Source organism: Lagopus muta, chromosome 4, assembly GCF_023343835.1.
Source record: "Lagopus muta isolate bLagMut1 chromosome 4, bLagMut1 primary, whole genome shotgun sequence".
Taxonomy (NCBI): Eukaryota; Metazoa; Chordata; class Aves; order Galliformes; family Phasianidae; genus Lagopus; species Lagopus muta.
In genome coordinates this window covers 19,801,455-19,819,534 of record NC_064436.1, presented here as the reverse complement: position 1 = coordinate 19,819,534, position 18,080 = coordinate 19,801,455, and the positions used below count along the sequence as shown (strand labels likewise).

The following is an 18,080-nucleotide window of genomic DNA, read 5'->3' as shown; positions in this document are numbered from 1 at the left end:
CTGTGCGACGTGGAGGTCACTGTGAAACCCACCACAGCAGCAGAAGCCTGGTGAGCTGGGTGAGATGGGCTCTGTGGGGTGACAGAGCCACAGCCATGACTCTGGATCGTGCAAACTCTCCTTGCAGATGCTGATTCAAAGCCGACTTCCCCACCAATGACCTGCTTTGCCCAGCATGGACAGTGTTCCACCTGCAGGTACACCACCACCAGCTGCTCCTGGAACCACTTTTGTGGGGCAGTGGGTCCCTAGAGCTCTTCCCTGCTTGCAGTACTCTCCTCCTTGCTTGAGCAGCCAGGCAAGGTGTCCCAGAAATAAAATGGTTAATAGCAGAGCTGTGGGAAAACCAGGCGAGATAATTATGCTAATGCTGCTGCTCTCCTTCAGCAGCAGAGGCAATGGTGCACTGTGTTCAGTATGGGGCAGCACATTTTTAAAAGGATTAATTGGGAAGAAGAGCTCATGGGAAAGCAACGAAGGTGATAAAGGTTTGGAAAACAGGGCCTGTGAGGGAAAGACAAAGAGAGCTGGGCATGTTCAGTCTGGAGAAGAGAGGGCTGAAGGGACACATAACTGTCTACGAGTATGTTAGGGGACATTATAAAGAGGATTGGGACCAATTCTCATTAGTCAGAGAGGACAGAACAGGAACTAATGGCTTTAACTGCAGTAGGCAAAAAATAGGTTAAATATGAGGGAAAACTTAACTCAAAGGTAGACCGTGTAATGGAGCAAGAAACTGGAGAGTGGAAGTGTCAAAGGAGCTTGGCCAGTATCCACTGGCTCAGCAATGCCAAGAGAGGCCAAGCACCGGGAGCCAAAGGCAATGAGGAAGGTGCCTGAGCAGCCCACCAGCAGCCAGGCTGGAGGTCACTGCCAATGCACTGAGCATCAGCTCTCTGCCAAAATGTTCGTGAGCACAACAAGGTGCCACAGAGAGAGCAGGCTGCACAGAAGGGCTGAAAACTTTAGTGAGAACACCTAAAAAAATAAAGCAGAACATTTGCTACAGAGCTGGTACCTTGACTTCATAGAAACAGAGTCATGGAACAGCTTGAACTGGAAGGCACCTTAAAGAGCATCCAGATCAAATCCCCTATTGCAGTTGTCCAGGGCCCCATCCAACCTGGCCTTTAACACCTTCAGGGATGGGTCATCTGCAGCTTCTCTGGGCACTTGTGCCAAGGCCTGACAGCAAAAAATTTCTTCCTTACAGCTAATCTGAACCTGTCTATTTTAGTTGAAAACTTACCTCTGCCAGCAGAGATCCTTAAGGTCCCTGCAAACAGCTGTAGCTTAATTAACACTATCAAATGTATCTGCTAGTGCATTTTCTGTTTCATTTGCCAGAGGAAAGGTGGAATGACTTTGCTTTTAGGCTGATTCAGAGGCTGATTTTACATTCACCTGCTAAAAGCCTTTAACCTTAACTCAAACACACATGTTCTATGGCAGTAGATGCAGCCCATTAGAAACTGTTTCTGGCAAGGCCCTAGGGAGATGGAGTGAGAGGCAAAGAGCTCAGCCCTGTCAGCAACAGCCAGGCAAGGGTCTAAATCCAGTGCCGTTATTAGCTCACATAATCCAGCATCGGGACTCAACCCTACATCAGCAGAATGGCTTTAAACCCATGAAATACAATAATGATAAAATTCAACTTTTTTTTTCCTCCTTTTTATTTATTTCTGAAGCTCTGTGGGTAAGCGATGCCATGATTTGGAGAGGTTACATCTCCTTCTGAAGAAGAAAGACGTTCATTTACTTCAGAAGCATGTGATTTAACAGACTCCCTTGCCTCCAGGACCAGAGTTTTGAGGAAGACGAGAAGAGAGCCAGGACAAGCACTGATCAGGCCGCAGCAGCGCAGAGGACACATTCGTTCTTCCCCCATCCCGCCATATTCATCCACTGGGGTGAGAGACCCAAATCTTTACTTACAAAGCTGACTTTTGTCATATCCTGCCCAGCATCTAAATCAGAGCTCTCTCATTCACCAGTGCTGATGTTCCCACGGAAGATGGATTAATCTCTTTTTTTTTCTTCCCACTGATCTGGGGCTTTAGGGAGAGTTGCAGATAGCAAACAGGAGGGGATTTAAGCCTTTCTCTTCACCTTTAAAAAAAGCCTGGCACAGCATTGCTCTCCTAGGAATAGGCCCACATTATTACTGCAGCCACAGCCACATCATCAGAGCTACAGTGCTCAGAGTTGTAGATCATCAGCCTGCTGTCACAGCCATGATGTATGATGGAAAAAGCCATCCATCTGAAAGTATGCAGCACAAAGGGCTGGGGCTGGAGCCATGCAGCATGGCAGGGCCAATGTACAGAGCACCAAACACTTTCCAACCCAAACAAGGCACAGATTTGTGCCTGATGAACTGAGGTTCATTAGGAGGAAAAGGGAACAACTTCAAAGCCTCTCACTTGCAGGTGTCCAAAACAGCAAAATGCAAACGCGCTCACGGATTGAGAAACAAATCCAGCTACTGCTTCCTCCACACACACACCTCTTTCCCTTAAAGCTTACATTTGATTTTCTTTTCCAGTGTAAAACCTCAATCATATTTACACCAGCTTTAGGATCTTTACAGACAAAGACATTTAAGGCTGTGAAATCTTGGGCGAAAGTAAAATGATATGGTGGATCAATCAGCTGATGCTTCTTCCCTGCACAGCAGGGGACTCCAGCAAACCTCTTGCATTTTGCGCAGAGACTCAGCTCCAACTGAATTTTTCCTTTGGCACTATAAGAGCAAAAAGATATTTAATGAAGGAAGAAAAAAAAAAAAAAAGGAGAGAGTAAGGGAGAAGGAACAATCATGAGCCTTTATGCATGGCTCCAGGTTCCTCAACTAAAATGAACTGTTGCTCTTCCAGGAGAGAAACCATTTCACATCCATTATTCTCTTGCACAACACTCCAAGTGTGGGTGCAGAAATAGTTTCCACCTAAAAAACCCTCAAATTAGAAGAACACATGGCATGCATGGATCACAGAGGTGCAGCCCAGGGTGCTGCTCACCCACACATGGTTGTCCCAAATTTTTAACATCTGTCACCATGACACAAGCAAAAAAAACACTTTATGAAAGCAGATGTTCAGAAAGTTCTGTTTTTTTCCTCTCCATGTGAGAAATGCCTCATTTAAAAAAAACAGAAATGGTGATACCTGTAGAGGTAAGGAGCAGGTGATGCACGAGCAGGCACTTCAGCAGCCCTGCCTTTTGTGCAGCAGCAGAGGGATGAGTAGTTTAATTTCAAATGGCCACAAAGTCATTTTCAAAACACCTACCTCACTGTAACATAGCACACTTGAAATACCACATTCCCGTTCATTAATGGTAAATTATGGCACATACACCCTGCTGTTACTGAGAATGTCAGTCAGAAAGCCTTTGACAAACACGTCCCCTGCTTGTGGGGATGAAAGAAAACCAGCATCTGAGGTGGTGTCCAATCTAACACCATTCTTCAGAAACCTGCTGATAAATCTGTCATGGGTGACATGGAAAAGAAAGAGAACACCAACAACAACAAAGTCAGCAAACTTTGTATTGGCGGGATCTTAGAACAGTCACGAGTATGCGACAGTGTGCGGCTGCGGCTCAGGAGGGCTTTTCAGTTATTCTGCTTGAAATTCTGCCCTGTTTGGTGTTTTTTGTTTTGTTTTGTTTTTAAGGTACTTTATTCTGGGCCAACTCCTGAGAAGAAAACTGGGAGGAAAGAGCTCAAGGAAAGACTTTTTTGCCTAAACAGCCAGGCCAGCAGTTTATAGAGCCAACAGAAGCACAGTTGCATTCTGCATGAGTTGACCAACCATGGGTGGAACTGTCCCGCTTAATTCAGAAACTGAGCTTTGGCTAACTGTTAGCCTTAAATAGACCTATGTGTAGTTAAAAGTCACTGGTAAGTCTTACTAAATTATCTGGGAGGTGAAGATCCTGTTTACAAAGCACCTTCAGCAACTTGATTTACGTTGCCTAAATGGTGCCCACCTCCACTCTGTTTGACTTTTGTGATTGTAAGGCTGGAGCAACTATAATTAAAGAGCATTTTTGGAGTGAGCACAGCACTATGCAGCGTAATGTGACATTCAGAATATATCAGTGTCACTTCGCACAGGAGTTCTGATTACTTTTACATGTGTGCTTCAGCCCTGTCATTCATCCCTAGTGAAGCTCATCTGCCTCAAACCACAGTGTCTCACCTATGTCATGTGGTTTCACCCCCTCTAAAAACCTCTGCCATTTCCATTTTAATCATGTGTTTCATTCTTAAGGTAAATAATTCTATTTGCATGTTAATGATTCTACTAGCCTATTGCCTAATACAAACAGTCCTAAAATAGGGCAGCTCACCAATGTGGAAGTGAGACCTAAGTATCCAGTAAGTATCGCCCATTCACACAGCAAGATGTGTCAGAAATGGGAAGAGAGATCTGTATCTTTTTCCATGCGATTCCAGCAGGAGCTGAGACTGCTCTTTGATTCAGCGATAATGAGTGAACATTGCACCAACGACATTTACATTTTTCAGTGGTAAGGAAAACACAAGAACTGTTCTGGGTTCAGATTCTGGCCCCCAAATGCACGCTGATTTCCTGAACTTTGAACCGCCTCCTGATGTGAACGAACAGCCTGGCAATTAGCAAAAGGGACATCAGATGTGAAAGGTAAACATGGCACAGGCAATGCTTCCTGGAGGCTCTCTGTCTCAGACACACATTAACCCAACTTCCTCCTCTCTTTCCCCTGCTGTAGGTGAAATAAAATTTTCATCAGTTTCTGCGTATCTGCTTCACTGGGAAACTTTCTGAAAATATATCAGAAGGGCTGTTGGAGGTCCTCTGCCGTGCTGCCACGTGCCGTGTCCAACTATTATCCAGGCTCCCTGCTGACTGCTGCTGGAGCAGACTGAACTTTCACATCAGGGAGGTGGCAAGATGCAGTTTGGTGTGTGCCTCAGATGCTGGGCAGGAAGAAGCTATGCTTTTCCTCTCATGTGGACCCCTGAAGCCCTCAACAAAGGCAGGAACTGGGGGCATTGACAACCCCACCAAGGCTGGAGCTCACCTGCAGGCTCTGGTTTCCTTTCCTGCTGGCTAGCAACAAAAGGGTGACTGTCACATGGGCACTGGCTTGGATTAGGGCTGTAAAAAGATATGTGTGTGGATGTACAGCATCAGTATGCATTCCAATACACCAGGTTAAAGCTGAAGCAAGGAAATAACAAGATCTGGTTCTTTTCATTGACCAGTGTTGTAGCATGGACAGTACTGCTGTTCCTTATGGAATTCTTCCAGGTGTAGCAGAAATGCTAAGTCACAGATTGAACCAGTGATTGAGCACCTGAGGGGAAGGCAGGACCAACCCAGGGGAGCTCAGGTACACGCAATGTACCTGAGTGACTGGAAGGGGTGTAGCCAGGATCCACCCCTTCCCAGACCTCATGTAAGGGCTGGCAGCAGAGGTGAGGGTATCTCTTGTTGGAGACTCCTGTGTACCTGAGGTCTTCTAAGGTAGGTAGTTGGTTTTTGTTTTGTATGTTTGGTTTTTTTTCCCCCCTTCCTCTCTCTCTCTCCCCCTTTATTTCTGTGATCATGGCTCATGCAAGAAAGAGTAAGGTCCCTCTCTTGCTACAGCCTAGGACCTTACTACTCTGCTGACACTGCTTTGTTTTCCATCATGTTACACTGGTCTAAACTAGAAATACTGCATGACCTACAAGTGTGCAAGGAGCAATTCCTTGAGCATCTCAATGACAGTGTGTCCTACCCCAAAATTCTTTGTTATCACAGAATCCAAGAATAGCAGGGATTGGAAAGGGTCTCTGGGGATCATTGAGTCCATCTGTCTGCTAAAGCAGGTTCCCTAGACTACTCTGCACAGGAAAGTGTTAAGAAGGGTCTTGAACATCTCCTGAGAAAGAGACTTTCTTTTCCTGTGTGTTGTTTTTTTTTTGTTTTTTTTTTTTTTTTTTTGTGCTGTACCCAGTGTGAGTTCCACACTTGCTATGTGTATAATCAAAGAATTTTAGGATGTTATAATCACAAAATAAACAAGAGAGTTTGGCAAAGCAGACTATGATAACAAAAGAGAATAAATAGAAAGCTTACCCCTATCCTGGGCTCACTCACAAAACACCAGCAGAGCAGATCTCCAGAAGAGACCCTTCCCCACTGGTAGCCAGCTCTTAAATAGGTCTAGGAGGGGTGCAGCCAGGCTCCACCCCTTCCTGCAGCACGGGTGAATTGCCTTCAGCTGTGCTCCCATGGCTGGCTTATGGCTCGCCTCAGGTGATCCATCAGAGGTTCAGGCCGTGACTCAGCAGTTCCCACACACTATGAAACAACAATAAAGACCATTTTCAGGTAGAAGAACAAGTATCCTAAAGATGGGAAAACAACCATCCTGCATCAGCTACGGTTGCTCATATCTGGTAATAAAGGTACGACAAACACTATTCTAGTAGCAGAAGCCCTGTATAACTCCTAGGTGAGTTGGATGCTGCCAGCAGAGCTATTCCTCAGCACCTCATACTGAAACTGGGCCTTTTGCCCATGGACTGCCTTCAACAAACTACTAAAGACTTGCCCACAGTCTTATTAACTACTGTTATCCAAGCTATTACCTGGCCCATCTCTACACATCTTTCCCCTCCCCAAGACGCAGGGAGGAGGTGGCTCTATTTCTTTTGCTGTGGTTAATGAGGAAGAACCTGAGCTACCCCCAGCTTCCCAGTCATGAATTAAGAGAAACGGCTGTCCAGTTTTTTCCTCCATAAAGGATGCACTTAAGCAATTTTTGGTACATTTTCTTTCTGTTTTTGATGAGAAAAAATAGCATTCTCATTCTTCCATTAGAAACTATTATATAGCAGCTACTATATTTATAGACAGTAAAAGCAAGCACACCAGTTAACATTTTGCTGGCCAAGTCTACCACCGCAGGAACAACAATTTTAAAAATTAAGGGCCAAAAGTGAAGTCCTCTTTCAGCTCTTAGCACTTTGTTGACACTGGCAATAGAGAAATACTCTCAAGTCCTACTGCAGCTACCAAAGGAACATGCCATATCTTTAGCTTCTTTGCCCACAAGGTGCAGGCTGGAAAAGTGCCCTGCTCAGCTCCTCTGTAACGTGCCTACTTGGTGACACAGCACTGATGCCTCACTCCGAATGCCTCTAAACCCCAGGTGGGTGCTGATCTATTTTCTTCCCTCCTTCTCCGCCCAGAGCTCTTTATATTCCTTGTTTTTCTCCCTTCCCTTTTGTTAGTTTATTATATGAGGGCAGCAGCACATGACAGATTAAAATCATGAAAGCAAGGCTCATTAGGATTCTATGTCCTTTGAGTGGTATGTAGAAAAAAAATTCTGTGTGAAATGTCATGAAAGTAGATTTTGAGGTTTTGACAGATGTGAGAAAAGGAGAAATGTTTGCCATTTGTCTTAATGACACTTTAGTACATTTGGAGAGCCAAGGGGAAGAAAAAAAGAAATGCCAAAAAAAACCCACCCAGCAACAATTCGGGAGGTATGTGAGCTGCTTCCAAAAGCAAGGTTGGGCTGAGAGCATACCCACAGGATACCAGGGAGCCTGTTCCTTTGCACAGACTGCAGAAAGGGGACAGCAAATGGGGAGAAATATTTGACAATGTCAACTCTGAATGCCTTGAGCTCTGGCTAAGCTGGCTTGCATGTTTCCCCCTCCCCCAGCAGGAATTGCAGCAGTTTGGGATCCTTGAGCACATCCACCAGTATGAACAGAAACAAGCAAATCTTTCAGGAATGTAAGGGAAAGCATTTGCATGTAATTACTAACCCAGTTAAGACAGCTATTTTCAATGTCACATCTGGACAAAATACCTGTTGGATAAAATCCCATCCTACAGCAGTCAGATGCCAAGTTGCCAACAACCTGGAATTGTCTGATGGAGTTTTAAGTTTCATTCATGTGAGAAAGCAGGAGTCATGACTCACCAATTTCCTTTGACTCCTGAGTCTAGGAGATAATATAACAGGAAAATGAACCCAGGAAAAAGCCTTGGTGAATAACTGGTATCTATGGCCAGTAGGTGCCAACACCGAATCATAACGTTTCAGCCATTCTTTGCCCCACTGAAGAGAAGCCTAGGTGGGAAAGGACACAGCATCAAACAGGAAACTGAGGAGCAGTGTGGTACACTGCTAGAGCTGTAGGGGAGGGGGCTGAAGAGGGAAGGACTCATTTTTCCACATGCCAGAAGTTGTATGTAACCTTGCTTTCATGATTCAGTGAGTAGGGAGTCAAAACTGCTAGGAGTAAACAATGCAATGGCAGAGCAGCATACTGATTTGAGTTAGAAATGAGAAATGCACAATGCCGTATTGCGAGGGACTATTTCTGGGAGAGCTATTCACAGCTAAGAATTGATTTGTTGAATTTACCTTTTTTCCTGCGTGTGCATTGTCCTGAAAGAGATCACAATTCTTATGAATGTGTCCAGCTCTCCAAATTATCTGATGAGCAACGCAAACACATTCCAGGCTGAACTGCTGGTAGGCTGCTCACTGTGATTGCTGCTTGGAATAGCTGGTGTTAAGAGCAGAGCTGCTGCTCTGTGGGCAGGAAGCTCAGCTGGTTTGTCAGCTGGCCCCATGGATCAGCAGGGCTTGTTCACTGCATTCACACCGTGAGCTGATTGCTGGCACTGTTCCTCATTTGTCCACAGCAGTTTGACTTTCCAGACCTTGATGTCCAGGGGCTGAATTGCACCCAAAACCCATTTGTGGCCAGGGCCACTGGACCAGCCAGATGCTGGAATAGTTATTAATAATAATAAAAAAGCAGCTCCTTTGTGTTTTTGTTTTGCTATGAAGACAACACCACACAAAGCTGATGTGAAGTCTGCGTAATTAATGCCACACTGACTCTCTTGCTATATGGGAAGGGAGGAAAAGCGAGGTGTGGGCTACCCTGCTTTCTCCAACCCTCCAAGGTTGCCCAACTCTGCTCAGATCCTCTCACACCACTTTGCTAAGCATTTGCTGCGGGTGACTGTTTGCAAGGGGTTGGAGGCTGCAGGGGTTGGATGCTGCAGGTGAAGCCATTCTGGTGAAGCTCTGCAAGCAGGGCAGGTTCCTTAAGGGAAGCCATGGTTAAATTGCAGTGACCGCAGAGAGAATTTGGGAAGCCATTACATGTATTGACGTCTTCCTCTCTATTTTGCTAATTTCCTCACAGATCTCCCATCAATTTTTTCAACTTTGGTAGATAAAGGTGACCTAAATATCTCAATTTTTTTTTTTCCTCCTTCAGCACTTAAATCTATGTTTTTATTTTACCATACACCTCATAGCTGTTATTCTGCAAGCCCTCATGTGGCAGATGAGCATGCCCAGACCCCTGCGAGAGGCAAGCCCTTTCCATTTCCAGCAGCTCTGTATCTGCTAATCCATCTTGCAGCCTGCTACCATTACAGCTTGCTTTCACCTCTCACATTTCCCATTTTAAAGAAAACCACATTGCTGGGAAGCATGTTTGTTCCCAACCTGCAGCAGAACCTGGGCCTACAGCAGCCTTTTGCTGCAGGAAAAGAGCTTTTCTTTTCCTCAGCATTACTGCAAGAAAAATACGCAGTGTTAAAAGCAAAATGACTGGGAAGGTTTTTCCCTTGTACCCTGTGAATGATACTGAATTCTGTCTGTCTGTGGGTGCAGCGATGTGAAAAATGGAAAACCTGCACTGCCTGACCCCATGGGCCCCCCTTTACATCTGCAGAACCAAACACAGCGCTCCAGGAAATGTGAGCATGAGCTGTTTGGAATGGAAGGGGGAAAAAAAACAAACCACAAACACATATTCTTAATTTTCTACTGCTGTAATTTAAGATAAGTCCTTGGGCTGGAGCGTTGGAGAGAAATAGGGGATGTGCTTGGTGCCAGAACCTCCCTGCCATGACAGCCAAAGGGGCACGGGCCAGAGGATGCCCAGTGGTACAGTTTTGGGAGGCTGGCATCCCACCCCCTGGGCTCTGCGGCCCCATGCTCCTGCACAGCAAGCCGCTCACTGCACAGCTCTGCCAGCTTCCATGGTTTAATCAGGCTCTGCCTCCAAATATTAACGGCATAAATAAAGTTATGGACTGTGAAGCACTTCGAGAGGTCAGCTGGCCCGTTTCCTTGATTTAAGGTCGCATTAGTCACAGTATATCACTCCTGCCGAAGAGAGATGCAGTCTGCTCTTAGAGATCCTCAGCAGTCGAGGTCTGACAGCCTCCATGGGCTGTCGCCTCGCCACCATTATCATTACAAAGTTAATCCTTGGCACCTAACTGTATTCTTCCTTGCGGTGACTGAAGACCACAGCCCCTTCCCATGCACTGGCAGTGGAGGAGATTCCTCCAAGCTAACTGCTGGTGGCCTTTTATGCGTGTGAAGACCTGCACATCCCCTCCATCCTCATCCCTCGAGGCCAAACACAAAGTGAGTCATTTCCTGGGGGCACATTTCTTTCTTTTCCCACTCCATGTGGATGGGAGCAAGCAAACCAAATCAGTGCAAGTGCAGAACTGGGGAGGAGGCTTGTGCCTGTGCAAAACTGCCTGAGAGAAACCCTAGTGTGCTACCTGGCATTTACACAGCCAGTTGTGCAACTATTTACTAAGCACAGTACATAAGGTTTTAACCATGGCAACCTCTGTATCATGCAGTCCACATGCACAGACAGCTGTGATAAATAAACAGGCGACAGATCCGAAATAGCAGCACACTACTGCTTTAATTGTTAGCCCACTGATCTTGTATCAGGTGTAAATAGAGCGCTTCTGGAGGAAAGAAACAGGAATCTTAATCAGCCCTTGTCAAAAAGGGCACCGTGCAAAGACCACGCAATAAAAGGTATGGCAAAAAAGAGCTTCCTTGCTGAATCAGCCCAAATGTGCAGAAAACAAAACAGACAAAAAAACTTGATTGATGTGACAGCCACCTGCTGCTACGTTTTTGCCGCTGTTCTTACTGTGCATATGTGCTGACATTAATGGTAATTATAACCTGCAAATATTGCTTTAATATCCAGGCTCTCATGCTGGGGGAGATGATCCCTAGATCCACACGTGATTTCCATCCCAGTGCTGGTAACATCTGCCAGGTGGTGCTGGACTCGGCACCTTGGTGGCAGGCTTGCAGACAGCAGCCTGTCATCATAACCCCCAAATCCACGTTCCCCTGGACATAACCCCATAACCCCAAATTCCATGCACTCAGTATGAGAGCGCAGTGGCAGTGGGCTGCTAACTGGGAGCCCCCCTGGCTGAAATCCCTCTTGCATCATGTACAGGGTGCAGCTGAGACCTCCAAGCCGGGTCCGTTCCAGCCCCAGGGACACATCTTCACACCAGAACCCCTTCAGCTGCTGGCTTGTAGGGCTTCACAAGATTTTCCTACCTGCTTCAGCCTTCCCCACTCCATCTTTCCTCCCCACTGACTGACAGAGCGCTCCAAGTCTGAATTTTTGAAAGGTTACTTGAAAAATCCCGACACAGTAATTCCCTTTGAACATCCAGTCCACGTGGTCTTGCACCCAAGAGCCTGAACAGCAGCTGCTGCAGAAAATAACCTATTCATTAGGCTTCCAAGGAGAGCCGATCAAATTACTCAATACAAATAATTGAGCTGACAATTTTCTCTTTGCAGGTCATCTACACGCGGGCCACTTCTCACAGGCACAAAACTGCCTGGTGTCAGTGAGCCACGGGATGGATAAGGCCCCACTGCAGGAACTGGCCCAGGGTTTAATGTGGCAAGCTTTCTGCTCCCCATTAATATTAAGGAGAGATGGGGAAGAGAAACGTGATGCCCTTGGTGGAATTATTGGATCCCAAATGTAAAGGCACATGGCTGAGACAAACAGACGTATAAAAGCTGCTATCTGTTGGCTGGTTAGCAAGTTTACATTCCATTTTCTGTTGTCACGCTGACACAAATTATTTGCTCTTGTGTCTGGATTGCTATTTGCCAAGGGTGCAGCGACTCCCCTCAGCCTTCCTCACTTGATTAACCGTCTGCGAGCCGCTGCCCTGTGGAAGCAGGGAGTTCCCACCAGCTGGCCCGGCCCTGCCGAGAGCAGCACGTTGCTGTTAGCGTGCCATGCCAGGGGGGTCACAGCTCACCCCGTGCGCCATGCAATGAACCGCAGGGCTCCGTGCTGCCACGGGACCCGGCACGGGCCAAGGGCTGGGTTTCAGCCAACTTTAAATAGAAACCACCATCTCCCTGCCTGCACCAGGGCTTGTGTGTCAGCCCGGGGCGCGATGACTGATGGCCCAGCTGCTGCTGCGGCCGCCTTTGGAGACCTCTAATTTAATTAATGGCTTTGGCATGTGTGGAGCATCGCTCCCGTGGCACACAGCCTCTGCCTCTGCTTCTCTGTGTGGTGTGCAAGTGGAAGCACTGAGAGCTGGGATTTTCCCATGGCTGGCAGCAAGGGAAAACCCAAAAGGGTTAATGGAATTTGCTCAGCCAAGATTTTAAAAAACTAAATAAAGAGCAGAAGCTGTCCTAAGCTTTCCTGACATCTGCAGAACTCAGAAGGACCCAAGAAAAACCTTTTCCCTTTTGCAAAACACGGCAGGATGGTTTTCTATCACAGTGCCCTCGATCCTCATTGAGATGTCCTAGAATCATAGCATGGCTTGGGTCCCATGGAAGGGACCTCAAGGATAGTCTAGTTCCAACTTCTGTGCCACAGGCAGTGTTGCCAACTGCTGAATCCAGTACAAGATCAAGTTGCTCAGGGCCCTATCCAGACTGGCCTTGAACACCTCCAGGGATGGGCATCCACAGCCCCTCTGGGCAGCCTGTGCCAGTGCCTCACCATCCTCTCAGCCAAAAAACTTCCCCTGACATCTAATCAGAATCTCCCTTCTGTTAGTTTAAAACCATTCCCCTTTGTCCTATCACTAATGCTTTGGAGCAAGGCTCCAGCTTAGAGAAAAGTTAGCTAGAATGTCCTACCCCCCAGAAAAAATGTCCAAAAAGACACTGACCCTGCAGCCAGCCCTCAGTCAGGCCTGAAGCCAGAGCCAGAGTGCTCAGACATTTGGGGTTAGCTCTCAGAAATGAAGAGAACAAGGGCAAAGAGAAGAAAAGGCTCAGAGAGCCTCTGCTCCCACAGCGTTTCCCAGATGAACAGATTTGGGATAAAGGGGAAGCGCTTTATTTTCTTCAGCATGCCCTGCAGCATTTGTCCATCATTTGCTTTGAGATGCGCCAGGCTCGCTCAGCTCCACTGTTTACAGGTAGAAACAGCAGCTCCGCAGCCAGGCATCCCAAGCAGCATTTCCCTCCGCTCATCAGCCCGGTCACCTTTGGACCAGGCTTTAAAAATAGTACGATTCTAAGATTCGACCTTTATTTTTTAAATTCTTCCCTTCTTGCTTTCCATCACTACGGTACGGGTGAACAGAGCCTCTCCGTTCGCTGTGAGCGTTCAGCTGGACCGCAGCCTTCTGCCTGGTGGGAGCGGGAGCTGCTCTGCCAGGGGACGGCTGCACCGCCTGCCTGCATCCCCGCATGGCCGCCTGCACGCAGCGATGTGTGGAGCTGCAGCCGGGCCTCAGAAACGGGCGCTGACTTGTTAGCGGGCGCCAACCAGCAGATTGAAAAACAACAACGTTGGCATTAATGAAAATAAAACAAAAAATAACCACCACAAATAATGATAATAAATAGAGGTAAGTAAGTAGAGAATAAAACAATAAAATCGGAAAATAAAATAATAAAAACAAAAATAAACAATAACAATAAAATAAAATAATAAAAATAATAAAATAATAAAATAATAAAAAGAAAAGGAATAAAAAATAGTAGTAACATGATAAAAAATAAATTATAATTAAATAAAACGACAAGAATAAAGAAATATGAAATAAAATTAATAAAAATAAAAATTAATAAAATACAATAAAAATAAAATAGTAAAATAACTAAAATAAAGAAAATATAAAATAAAACAATAAAAATAGAAAAGTAAAATAAAAACTAATAAAAAATAAAAATAAAGAAAATATAGTGAAATAAAACAATAAAAATAAAGATTAAATAAAATAATAAAAAGAAAAAGAAATAATATGAAAAATGAAAAATAAAAATAAACTTGAAATAAAAAAAAACAAAAAATGAAATAAAATAAAAAATTAAAAATAAAAAAATAAATAATAATTGTAAAAATAAAAATTAAAAAATGAAATGGAATGAAGAAAGAAAATGAAATGAAATGAAGAAGTGAAATCAAATATAAAAAAATAAGAAAGTAAAATGAAAGAAATCAGATATTAAATAAGACCATCAGTGAGACCTCTCCCACATTTAAGCTGCGAGGCCCTGGGTGCCTCAGTGCTGTGAAGCAGCCGTCCTGCTCCAGCACAGCAGCATTGCTGGCCCTGTGTTTATGGTTTACTTCCAGGTAAATGTGACCATGAGTTTGACCCAAAAGGTCTTCTGTAACTTGTTATTTGTTGCTGGCCTGCTGCTCACCCAGCAGCCAGGGAATGTTTCATGTATGAGGTTTCTATACATTTTCCTCTTTGAAAAGCATTATAAAAAGATGACTTTGCTTGTAACTGGTCACATGTGATCCCCGCTGCACAGAAAACAGCACCCAGCACTATTTTGCGCTTATGTGGCGGCAAGGTGACAGCGATCCCATCTGAGCTAAGCACAGGAGCTCAGCTGTGGGTGTAGATCCATAGGCAGGACAACAGAGAAGTGCATCGAGGGACTCATGCTGCCCACTTTCCTATAGCTACGTGTCTTTATGGCCACGCCACATACCCCAGGGTGTCTGGTAATGGGAAGGGGAAGGAGAACCTGTGGGCAGAGGGAAGCAGGTGTGATTCAGGTTGGGTCTTAGGAAGCATTTCTTCTCAGAAAGAGTGCTGCTGCAGTGGCACAGGCTGCCCAGGGAGGTGGTGGTGGGGTCACTGTCCCTGGAGGCGTTCAAGAACCGCGTGGATGTGGCACTGTGGGACGTGGTCAGTGGGATTGGTGGGCATGGACTGGTGTTTGGAGTGGATGATCTTAGTGGTCTTTTCCAACCTAAATGATTATGTGATTCATAAAAGCTGCAGGAGTGCTGTTTTCATGCAAAAGATACAAGTTTCCAGCCTCCAGGAAAAAAATAATGAGCATTATTTACTTTGTTCTAGAAATCTTTTAAGGATTTAAAAGTAATCCCTGTTTTATAGATACGGTGTACTTACTCCTTTTACATATACTGTAAAAGCAAAAATACTTTCTATCTCATTCATATCTATAAAGGAACATTACGGAAAATTGTTACTTTTATTACGCAACCTGAACTTTTACGAATACCTACTCCATTAGATTTACACCCTGACTTCTTAGAGTTAGAAATGACACTATAAAGCACAGGAAGAGCTGGGATATTTATCTGGAAGGCCACATTACCGCTGACTTTCTGATAACAGCTCTTTCTCTGCTCAGCTCGTTAGCTCATTGCTCCCCAACCCGTGTCCTCCAGCAAACAGCGTGGTGTGACAGCAGCCTGGGAAGCACTCCGAGATATCGGGGGGACCCAAGTGCTCCTCAGGGAGCTGGCACTGGTGTCCCTACCAATGTAAGCCACCCCACAGAGGGCATCCAGAACCCGCCCTAATAACCCTAAATCATGAGCTGGGACTGTGCAGTACTGCTGAGTGATTGGATGGAGGCAGAAAGGCCTTCTCAGCAGCCCAGTCCTTGGAAGATAAATAAAGAAATAAGTAGATAGATAGATAGATAAATAACAAGACTGTGGGCTGTGGCGCTCAAAGCCTACAGCTTCAGGCAGCCCATTCCACTGCCTGTCACTTTTATATATGCATATATATAAAAAGTGTGATAGCCTGTCACTTTCTACATATAAAAGTTTTACAGCGGCCACCAGTAGCGACCACTCTGTTGCAGCACACAAAGCCATTTCCATGGGGGCACCGCCTGGGCTTTGCCTCCCCACAGGTTCCCTGGGCATCACTGGAACAGTGGCTGTGTGTGCTCTCTGGAGGTCACAGGACTGGGGAGTGCTCTCCTCAAAGCAAAGTTCTTCTTCCATATATGAATGAGAGGCTTCTTTGCTTGTAGGAAGCATCTCACGTTCTCACAGACAGCAATGATGGTTCAGTTGGGTTAGTTTTTCCTTCTATTTTGAAACAAAAGTGGGTTTGATTTGATAGGGATGCATCAAGTATCCCTTTTGGAAACCTTCTGCGAGCCACCAGAGCTGCACAACCTTGCAAAATCAGATTTATTTCTAAGTAGGAAGCGCACTGGGTATGCCGGCATAGAATAAGAGCCTCCTGCATTCTCATAACCTACTTATTGCTGCTTATCTATTAATGAATAAGGCCTTGGGAAGTCAGGTTTAAAACAAAAACAAAATTGATAGCTAGGAGGAATGAAAAAGAAAGGGAATTTTCAAAAGCACTTAGCATCGACTCCTAATGAGCACATTGATTTCCAACAGCATTGCCAGTGAAATACTTCCAGTAGATGAAATAGCTCCTAAAGATAGCAAAGACCTGACACCAAATGTCAGCACCTCGCAGCCCAGTCTTCAGAGCAAAGCTGGAGAACACGGCTGGGTGTGTGGAGGGCTTTCTCTTCTGGGGCTCATCTCAAAACATTTTCACATCTTTGTAATTTGCCAGAGAAGGCTGGAAATGCTCCTGAAAGTTGGTAGGTGCTTCAGGAACATCTCCATCCACAACAAAAGAAAACTTCATGGAAATGCTGGCTGTCACATACAGCAAAAAGGAAGGCATCCAAAAGACAAAAATCCTCACAGCAGCATACAGAAAACAAAGCAAGAACTGAAATACTGTTAAAAGGTCAGCAAACCTGAAAAGGAAAAAAAATCTAAGTAGATGTAAATCCATTCAGCCTTGCCTCCTACAAGACATGAAATACTCACAGGCGGTGCTGCCTGGCTGCTCCTCACACCCGGGCTGCGAGAGGGTGCAACTGAGGGGACTGAAAGCTCATGTGACACATCAGAGATGGAGAGCCCTGGCTGGTGTCTGCTGAAATGTGGGTGTCAGGGTGAGCCACAGCATGCTGACCTCAGAGGGCTCCACTGGGCCCTTGTAGCGGTGTGGAGCCAGGAAAGGCTCAGGATGGCCCGAGGTGAGGGTCAGTGAGGGTATTGCGTTGGGTGAATGGCTTTGTGTTTTCAAGGCGTTACCTTGACTTTATGCACTGCATCTGCAGCACCTGCATCCCCGACACTGAAGGCAACGCCAGCCCATCTACCTCAGCTTCTGCCTGTTGCTGGGTTGGGAGGCAGCTCATCCCACACAACCCTACATCCTTTCGGCACTCCACTGCATGCAATTTTCTCTTTTTGTTGCTGGAGGTGCTGATGGGGGTTTGCATGGCGAGGCTGCATTTAGGACCGTTGATCCCAGATTTTTTCTCTGAGCATTGCACTAAGGGTACCCCAACTCCCTGCAGCCCCAGGCCAGCCAATGCAGGACACCAGTGGCCACGGCGGGGGCGATGCGCCATCTCTGCACTGAGAACATCCTGAGAACGACTCAATGAGTTGCCGGAGGCTCTGCCAGGAGGATGCAGGTGCTGGGAGGAGCGGGACCAGCTGTAAGGAAGGCGAGCGCAGCCGTGCAGCAGGAGGAAGCTCCGGCACAGCATTTCGATGCGGCACGCATCGCAGAAGCAGAGCGAGACACATCTCCCTTCTCGTTCCTCCCCGCGGTAATTAGCGCGAGGGTTCCTCTTCCCGCAGCTGACAGTCGGCGGCGTAATTAGGGCCTAATAAAGCCCCCCGAAGTCACAGAGGCGACGCGGGACAAATAAGCAGCGAGGGGGGTCGCGGCGGGTGCGTGACGGCCGGGTGACGCGGCGGCTAAGCGGTGTGCGCAGTGACACTGTCACGCTCCCGGCAGCCCGGGTGCCAGCAGCGGGCGCAGACAGACAGCTCGAATTAATCCCAGGAGGCGCGCGTGACAGGCAGACAATTAGGAGGAGGGAGGAAATTGGAAATGGCAAAGGTGTGAACATATGTCAAATTACGACTAAATGATAAATTA

General features: G+C 46.2%; 1 long non-coding RNA gene across 5 annotated transcripts in view; it reads left to right on the top strand.

Moving 5' to 3' along the window:
- Positions 1-5,021, top strand: part of LOC125692101 (uncharacterized) — a 208,112-nt gene extending 203,091 nt beyond the window's left edge. For 3 of the 5 annotated variants that reach the window (XR_007376450.1, XR_007376452.1, XR_007376451.1), the window contains 2 exons: positions 1,802-4,673; positions 4,762-5,021. This is a non-coding gene — a long non-coding RNA (uncharacterized LOC125692101). The remainder of the gene's footprint in view (positions 1-1,801; positions 4,674-4,761) is intronic. The other 2 variants (XR_007376454.1, XR_007376453.1) reach the window with 2 other exon arrangements.
- The last annotated feature ends 13,059 nt before the right edge of the window (positions 5,022-18,080 follow it).